Source organism: Bos indicus, chromosome 16, assembly GCF_029378745.1.
Source record: "Bos indicus isolate NIAB-ARS_2022 breed Sahiwal x Tharparkar chromosome 16, NIAB-ARS_B.indTharparkar_mat_pri_1.0, whole genome shotgun sequence".
NCBI classification, from domain to species: Eukaryota; Metazoa; Chordata; class Mammalia; order Artiodactyla; family Bovidae; genus Bos; species Bos indicus.
The window spans coordinates 50,885,285-50,894,644 of NC_091775.1; positions in this window are offsets into that span (position 1 = coordinate 50,885,285).

Sequence of the window (9,360 nt, forward strand, 5' to 3'; positions counted from 1 at the left end):
TCTCTCCACGCTCTGAGAAAATGACTCATGCAAAGAAAAAAAAAAAAAAATCCTCTTTTCCAAATTGAAACTTTCGCCTGGCATACAAGGATCTGGGGAAGTGGTTCCCAAATCAGAGTCCACTGCGGAATATTGAGTGTGACGTGGACAATGTATTAAATTATTTCTGCCCTGAGGTCGAGCACACCGCCCTCCAAACAGTAGCAGGGCAAACTCGCGGGCGGCTAGGCGCCACGGAATCTGGCCAGACCCCTTCAGGGTATCCGACCCTGGGCGGTGCCCACCTCAGGCTACATAGATGCTTGCATCCACCTGGGTCACTCCCTGTTGTTAGGGAATCTCCCAGGTTCTAGGGGTGCAGCCTCAGTGGGGCAGCCTGGGTTGAACACCCCCATGCTTATGTGAACTTTATTCCTAAGTCTGAAAGTGGCCTGTCCCCTCCAGAGGCTTCAAACTACACTAACTTTTACTGAAGGCCGGTGTGGCCTGAGCTCAGTCCATGAAGGGACTAGCAAGAGGAGGAACCCCTCTACAACCTGGCACTGTCTTCTGAACCCCAAGACAGTCACTCCATGCAGCGGGACCCCAAGGCCCTGTGCTCTTTGGCTTGGGTCAGTTCACGGTTGGTCACTCAGCAAGTGGCCATGTGTCTGGAGAGAGGGGTTGGCTCCAACTGGGCATTCACTGTCCAAGGACCCGGCCAAAGACAGCCTAGCAGTGACCCACAGAGATGTAGCCATGACTCTCTTGAACTCCAGGCTTCCCTGACCACCCACGACCAGGGGACCTGCTCCATCCATAATCCTGTTTCTTCTCCCTCTGTTGCCATGAGGAGCTAACAGTGCGCTGGGCCCTAAAAGATGGGACCACAAGCCAGACACCAGCCCAGAATTTCAGGTGTCTGCTTGGGGTCCCCTTCTCAGAGGCAGAGGAACAAACAGCTCTGTGACGATGACCAGACTGCTGACTGCCCATCTGCTTGGCCGTTGGCCAAACTGGGACCAGGTAGCAGCAGAGTGGGGTCGGACCAGGAAGTTCCCATGCCAAGGAAGACCATGGGCATCCTAACCATTATGGGCAACCACTTAAAATTTCTGATAAATTACTTGATCTCACACCTGATTTCCAGGTGACCTCTTTGGCCTTCAAATGTCTTATAAATCATTTCTCCTTGAGTGGGAACTGGATTCTACCCAAGTCTCAGCTCCCATGTGGGTGAGGGTCTCTGTCCAGGGAGACTCCTCGTCCAACCACACCAGCCAGTAAGGTCTAGGCTGGGCCGTGAGGTGAGGGGCAGGTTCAAGATGAGGGACAAGGTGGGGGAAGGGGGTTCCCTGGCCATGACGGGCAGATTTTCCTAGAAAATTGGAAGGTAAGACTGTAAGTAGGCTGGTCTTGGAGGGGGGAAGGGGTGCATTCATGTCTTAGGGCTGCCATGACAAATTCCTACAAACTAAACATTTATTCTGTCACAGTCCTGGAGCCAGAAGTCTGGAAGTGAGGCATCAGTAGGGCTGTGCTCCCTCCAAAGCCCCCAGGGAAGACCCCTCCATCCCCACATAGCATCCACTGAGTGTGTCTCCTTTGTGGGTCCAAACGTCCCTCTTCTCATAAATGACAGAGTCACTGGCTCAGGGCCACCCTAACGACCTCCTCTGAACTTGGTCATGCCTGCAAAGACCTGACTTTCAAATAAGGCCCTTCAAAGATGCTCATGCTCGGGCTCAGTCATGTCTAGTCCGTGCAACCCCGCAGACTGTGGCCTACCAGGCTCTTCTGTCCATGGGATTCTCCAGGCCAGAATATGAGAGTGGGTTGCCATTTCCTCCTCCAGGGGATCTTCCTAACCCAAGGCTCGAACCTGCTTCTCCTGCATTGGCAGGGGGATTCTTCACCACTGTGCCACTGGGGAAGTCCTCACAGGTGTTGGTGGACACGAATTATGACAAACCTAGATAGCATATTCAAAAGCAGAGACATTACTTTGCCAACAAAGGTTCATCTAGTCAAGGCTATGGTTTTTCCTGTGGTCATGTATGGATGTGAGAGTTGGACTGTGAAGAAGGCTGAGCGCCGAAGAATTAATGCTTTTGAACTGTGGTGTTGGAGAAGACTCTTGAGAATCCCTTGGACTGCAAGGAGATCCAACCAGTCCATTCTCAAGGAGATCAGCCCTGGGATTTCTTTGGAAGGAATGATGCTAAAGCTGAAACTCCAGTACTTTGGCCACCTCACGCGAAGAGTTGACTCATTGGAAAAGACTCTGATGCTGGGAGGGATTGGGGGCAAGAGGAGAAGGGGACGACAGAGGATGAGATGGCTGCATGGCATCACTGACTCGATGGACATGAGTCTGAGTGAACTCCAGGAGTTGGTGATGGACAGGGAGGCCTGGCGTGCTGCGATTCATGGGGTCGCAAAAAGTCGGACACGACTGAATGACTGATCTGATCTGATCTGTTCAATCCATTACAGTGTGCAATCAAGTTTCCCTAGAGACTGACCCTCTCCAGCCTCCACTTCCCAGAAGCACTGGTTCTATCCCACAGTAGGGGCTCTGAGCACAGGCACTGGGTGACTTTTCTGTGCTGCAGGTCCCTGCCAAGGCCCCTCACTTGCTTTGACCCTCCCCAAACCCCCAGGGGCAGCTTAGTCCAACCTCAGACCCCTCATCCTTCAAGTGTCCTTGTGCTCCTCAACTACATGTCTGGACAAAATGCCCCCTCCTCAGAAAGTCCTCCTCCCTCTGCATTCCCCAGAAACACACGCTCTAGTTCTCACATCATAATTGGTAATGATAGATTAGGTTATTTCTATTCCTTTAAGTCTTGAACTCCTCGAAGGCAAACTACTTGCTTATTTGCTTCAGTCAGTCAGTTCAGTTGCTCAGTCATATCCAACACTTTGCGACCCCATGGACTGCAGCATACCAGGCTTCCCTGTCCATTACCAACTCCCAGAGCTTACTCAAACTCATGTCCATCCAGGCAGTGATGCAATCCAGCCATCTCATCCTCTGTCATCCCCTTCTCCTGCCTTCAATCTTCCCAGAGTCTTTTCTAATGGGTCGGCTCCTTGCATCAGGTGGCCAAAGTATTAGAGCTTCAGCTTCAGCATCAGTCCTTCCAATGAATATTCAGTACTGAGTTCCTTTAGGATTGACTGGTTGGATCTCCTTGCAGTCCAAGGGACTCTCAAGAGTCTTCTCAAACACCACAGTTCAAAAGCATCAATTCTTTGGCACTCAACTTTCTTTATGGTCCAACTCTCACATCTATACATGACTACTGGAAAAACCATAGCCTTGACTAGATGGACCTTTGTCAGAAAAGTAATGTCTCTGCTTTCTAATATGCTGTCTAGGTTGGTCAAAGCTTTTCTTCCAAGGAGCAAGAGTCTTTTAATTTCATGGCTGCAGTCACCATCTGCAGTGATTTTGCAGCCCAAGAAAATAAAGTCTGTCACTGTTTCCATTGTTTCCCCATCTATTTGCCATGAAGTGATGGGACTGGATGTCATGATCTTTGTTTTTTGATTGTTGAGTTTTAAGCCAGCTTTTTCACTCTCCTCTTTCACTTTCATTAAGAGGCTCTTCAGCACCTCTTGGCTTTCTGCCATAAGGGTGGTATCATCAGCATATCTGAGGTTGTTGATATTTCTCCCAGCAATCTTGATTCCAGCCTGTGCTTCGTCCAGCCCAGCAATTTGCATGATGCACTCTGCATATAAGTTAAATACGCAGGATGACAATATACAGCCTTGATGTACTGCTTTCCCAATTTGGAACCAGTCTGTTGTTCCATGTCCAGCTCTAACTGTTGATTCTTGACCTGCATACACATTTCTCATGGGGCAGGTCAGGTGGTCTGGTATTCCCATCTCACTGAGAATTTTCCACAGTTTGTTGTGATCCACACAGCCAAAGGCTTTGGCATAGTCAATAAAGCAGAAGTAGATGTTTTTCTGGAACTTTCTTGCTTTTTCAATGATCCAATGGATGTTGGCAATTTGATCTCTGATTCCTCTGCCTTTTCTAAATCCATCTTGAACATCTGGAAGTTCTTGGTTCATGTACTGTTGAAGCCTCGCTTGGAGAATTTTGAGCATTACTTTGCTAGCGTGTGAGATGAGTGCAATTGTGCAGTAGTTTGAACATTCTTTGGCATTGCCTTTATTTGGGGTTGGAATGAAAACTGACCTTTTCCAATTCTTTGGCCACTGCTGAGTTGTCCAAATTTACTGGCATATTGAGTGAAGCACTTTAACATCATCATCTTTAAGGATTTGAAATAGCTTAAGAGGAATTCCATCATGTCCACTAGCTTTGTTCATAGTGATACTTCCTAAGGCCCACTTGAGTTTGCATTCCAGGATGTCTGGCTCTAGGTGAGCGATCATACCATCGTGGTTATCTTGGTCATGAAGATTGTTTTTTTATAGTTCTTCTGGATATTCTTTCCCCCTTTTCTTAATATTGTCTGCTTCTGTTAGTTCCATCCTATTTCTGTCCTTTATTGTGTCTATCTTTGCTTATTTGCTTGTTCATCATCAAACCCCTGAGCCAGCACGGTACTTCGTAAACAGCCACTTGAGAAACAGTCATTGAATAAAGGTGTGGAATAATGATGGATGGATGGGTGGGTGGATGAATGAACAGATGGATGGATGAGTAAATAGGTGAATGGATGCTTAGCGGCTGGATGAGTAGATGGATGATGGGTGGATGATGGGTGGGTGAATAGGTGGATGGTTGGTTGGATGGATGGATGGACGGGTGGATAGATAAGTAAATGGTCAGGTTTGGCATAGACCATTGCACATGGAAGGTATTCAGGGAGTTGTGGATGATGGAGGCCGTGGAAAGCAGGGAGGATCACAGCAGGTAAGCAGGAAGATTTGAACCCTCATGTCAAGGCAAAAGAAACAAGCACAGGGCATCAAGCTTCCACTCCTCCTCCTGGGGCTGGAGCAGGCAAACTCTCACAGGGCGCGGATCATAGCAGGCTTGGGCGCTGGCTGCCTGAGCACATTTGTGAAAGCCCCAAAGCCTGTTTCCACTTTGCTCCGGGGTCACTATGCAGCTGTGCTCCCTACTAGGTAAGGCAACACTTTCTGGTCTTTGCCCTAAGAGTTCCTCTCATACAGGGTCAGACAATTTTCCCATAAAGAACCAGAAAGTGACAGTTCAGGCTTGGTGGGCCTGAAGAACTGGACTCTGCTGCTGTATCATGAAAGCAGCCTTAGGGAACACGTGACACATGGGCGTGGCCATGTTCCAATAAAACTTTATGGACACGAGCTTGAATTTCACATAAACTTCATGTGCGTGAAATTTTGTTCTTCATTCTTTTCAGCCTTTTAAAAATGTAAAACCCATTCTTGGATTAGGGTCCACTCCAGATCAGATACCAGGCCAGATTAGGTCTAGCAGCTGTCATTTGTTAATGCCCAGCTGAGAGAGGACACTTCCCTTTTACTGTAATATTCTACACTTTGGTGAATATGTATGTGCTCATTCCATAAATGACTCTCAGGATTTAACAGACCATGGTCAGATTCCCTCCTAAGTTGCCCCTTTCTTGACCAAAGTAAAAATCATGTACATATGGTGACCGGTCAGCAAGGGCCACAGTCACGCCATGTAACAAAGCTCCCCAAAGCACAGGCACCTGTCCTCACACCCACGGCCAGCTGGCTGGTGTGGCCCAGCTAAGCCATGCAGGGCCCAGCTGGGCAGTTCTTCTCAGGGCTATGGCCAAGGGGCCGTGCTGTGTGCATTCTGGTCTCTGGGCAGCAGGACATGAGAGACCCGGGCCTGTTCTCATCAGGGTGTGTGCCCAGCCCATGGGTGGGAGGCCTCTTCTCGGATCACATCGCCACATCCAAAGAAGCCACAGGTACTGGCCCAAAGTTCACAAAGGGGCCACCTCACCCACCCTGAAGAGGAGGGGCGAGCATTTGCCAAGCAACGAGCCAAACTGTCACAGATGTTCCTGTTAGCTTCTCTAAGTGACTATTCATTCCATTAATGGCCTGTGGGCTCTACCGCCCAGGGCCGTATCCACTCCGCTCACCTCTAGAAAGCGCTGAGCAAATATTTGTTTGGCAAGAGTGACACCCAGATGTCTGTTCTCCCATCCACGTGGTATTGTTACCCCCTTTCTCCCCATGGCCTCCCAGCAGCCGGGCAGGAGCAGTGGGCAGGGAGACGCCCCAGCCTCAGGATGCCTTCCCTTGGTCTAGCCCAGGCCCACTGTTCAGCTGTTGCAACAAAGCACCACGGACCGGGGACTTCAACAGGACATGAGTCCTCTCCCAGCGCAGGAAGCTGGAATCTGAGGTCAGGGTGAGCCTCTCCAGGCCTCTCTCCCCAGCCTGTAGATGGCCGTCTTCTCCTCGTGTCCTCACAGGGTCGTTCCTCTGTGCATGTGTGTGTCCTGATCTCCTCTTCTCAGAAGGACACCGGTGCTTGAATTAGGACCCACCCATAGGACTTCATTTTACCTTGAAAGTGAAAGTCTTAGTCGTGTCCAACTCTATGCGATCCCATGGACTATAGTCTGCCAGGCTCCTCTGTCCATGGAATTCTCCAGGCAAGAATACTGGGGTGGGTTTCCATTTTCTTCTCCAGAGGATCCTCCCAACCCAGGGATCGAACCCGGGTCTCCTGCATTTCAGGCAGATTCTTTACTGTCTGAGCCACCAGGGAAAACTTAATCACATCCTTAAAGACCCTATCTCCAAATATACTCACATTCAGAGGTCCTAGGATTTAGGACTCCAACATATAAACTCCAGGAGACACAGTTCAGCCCCTTCCACAGGAGCTTGCTGAACACGTGGGCTCTGTCCTTCCAGAGTTGGAGGGACTTAGAGGATTCTAACTCAGCCAGGTCTCCGGAGCCCAAAGCCCCCACAGATCTGTCAGGTTGTGTGAGCCGGCAGAAGACGAGTGTCCACTGGGGCACTGGTAAGACGCCAAGGAGAGCCAGAGTTTGGAAGCTGGTCACTCTAGTGTCTTGCAGTTCCTGGGTTGATGCCTTGTGTTTCTTGGTCAGCGCAATTGACCGAGAGGTCAACTTGGAGGTTGACTATGCACTTGGAGGTCGTGAACACAGACGCACACACCGAGGCTGCAAGCCTGCCCTCCCCAGTTCAGACTCCTGGACAGCAACTTGAGATTCTTAGAGAAATGCCCAGCAGAGGAGGGCACTGGTGCCCCAACCCTGGAGGAGGGAACTTACCAAGAAACAGGGACCAAAAAGGAAGATGTGCACCAAACACCCGGGGCCCAAAGCAGAAGCCAGCACCCCTCAGAAACTCTCCTGTGGCAGGCTTCAGGTGTGCGCTGAGGAGGCCTGTTTCACATTCTTTGATGTAAAATGGGGCTTGTGTTTGGAAAGGGGTTAGGAGAGGTCAGGTTTCTCTGGGAACCTCATTTACACCCTCAAGTGTGCCCCAAGGAGGGCTTGCAGGTGGGCAATCTCAGAGCCCAGTAGACAGGTGGCCGGGGACCCTGGTGCCCCAGCCCCCCAGGGCATCCTTGCCCATCCTGCTGTCCCCTTCTCTGACTCTCACAAAGAGCCAAGGATGAGGAGGCTGATGCTCCCATGTTCCCGGGCTCTGCTCTGACCTGGAGACCCCACAGACAGCCTCAAGCATAAGCACCTGCCACAGAGGAGAGGCCCCGGAGGAAAGGACAGCCCGGGATGCAGCTCTGCTCGGCCCACATGCTGAAGGTCCTTTCAAGGCTTCCTGCTGTGTCTACCCTTGATCATTTGTCCTCTTGGACCAGCCAGGCACCCAGCAGGCAGGGTGAGGTGGCCAGTGAGAAGGACAGGGAGACAATGTTTATCTGGCTATACTATCCAAGGCTCAGTAGCCAGCCAGCCTCATCACCTGCAAAAATTCCAAGAAGCAGATATTCCTCCCTCCCACTTCTAAGCACCCCAAGGGAGGACAGGCCAGGCTCCATCCCAGGCCTGGGGGTGAAGGTGGCCTGCTCTGCCTCCCTCTGCAAGCTCCCGTAGCTCAGGGAGACTCCTGTGGGGTGATGCTCAGGGGCCATCTCTATGCACAGATGACCAGCCAAAGACCCAATCCCTGGGTGAGGCTGGGGGAACACCCTCTGTGAGCTCCAGCTGCCTGCGCTGGCCTGGGAGAATCACACCAACTCCCCTAAGACTTGGTCAAGGAAGGCATGATCCCTTCCTTAATGGCTGTAGTTTTAAAATTTAATCATATTCCTTGATGCTTTTAACTGAATACTTTGGTTAACTAAATACATTTTAGTTCAGTGATATCTAACAATTATAACTTAGGGCAAAATCCGGAAGAATGAAAACGCCTTGGTACAATGTTCGTCTCTCCCTTTGAGGCAAATATGCGGCCCTTCCTGCTGTCGCCAGGATCCTATTACGATGAGCTGGGCACTCAGGACGCTCGAACCACTGCTGCCTGCACCTCACCCCCTTCAGTCCCAGGACCAGCATTCTTTTCCACACTGCGATTCCCACAATGACACACTGGACCGAGATGGCGACAGTCACACCTGGGATAGAGCAGAAGGTGGCCCAGGAGGCCATGTGGAGGCCCATGTGGATGTCCTGTGCTGCCTGGAAGGAGGGGTGGACTGTTCCCTCATCTCTCCAGCCAGTGCACAATGCTGGGGGTGCCACTCACATTCTTGTTGTTGGAGACATTCCTGGTTATCGCAATGCTTCCCACAGACAGTAGTTAGATGTCTTCTACTTCTAATGCGGCAGACCTCCCTACTGTGGGATGAAGATGCTGCTGCTTGTGGACGTTCTAGGGGAAGGAGAGCCTCCCTCCACTGGGTCCTAGCCCACAAGGTGGCCCAGGGGTCATCATGAGGAAGCAATGATTTGTCCAGTCCTGTCTCCCACTCTGCTGCCCATCAACTGTGATCCTAGGGATATAGGCTCTGCCCTCCCCCAGGCAGTGCTGACAGAGCAGAGCCTAGGATCCTAGGACTGTGCCATATGTCGTATATGCATGGTGTCCATATATGGGTAACTCTGTGTCTCTACTCTGACGTTTATCTACCTATCCATCCTTGCAGTAATACCACACTGCTTGATTACTGCAGCTCCATAAGACTTCTTTATCTGTGGGGCCAGAACTTAGGCTATAAGTTTCCACAGAGAATGGATGGGATTTTTATCATGGTTGCATTGAATCTGTAGAACAGTCTGTAAGGTGGATCCCTTAATTAATTCATGCTTTCCTTAATTTTTCTGAAGGCTGATCAGTTCAGTTCAGTTCAGTTCAGTTCCTCAGTCGTGTCCTACTCTTTGCGACCCCATGAATTGCAGCACGCCAGGCCTCCCTGTCCATCAC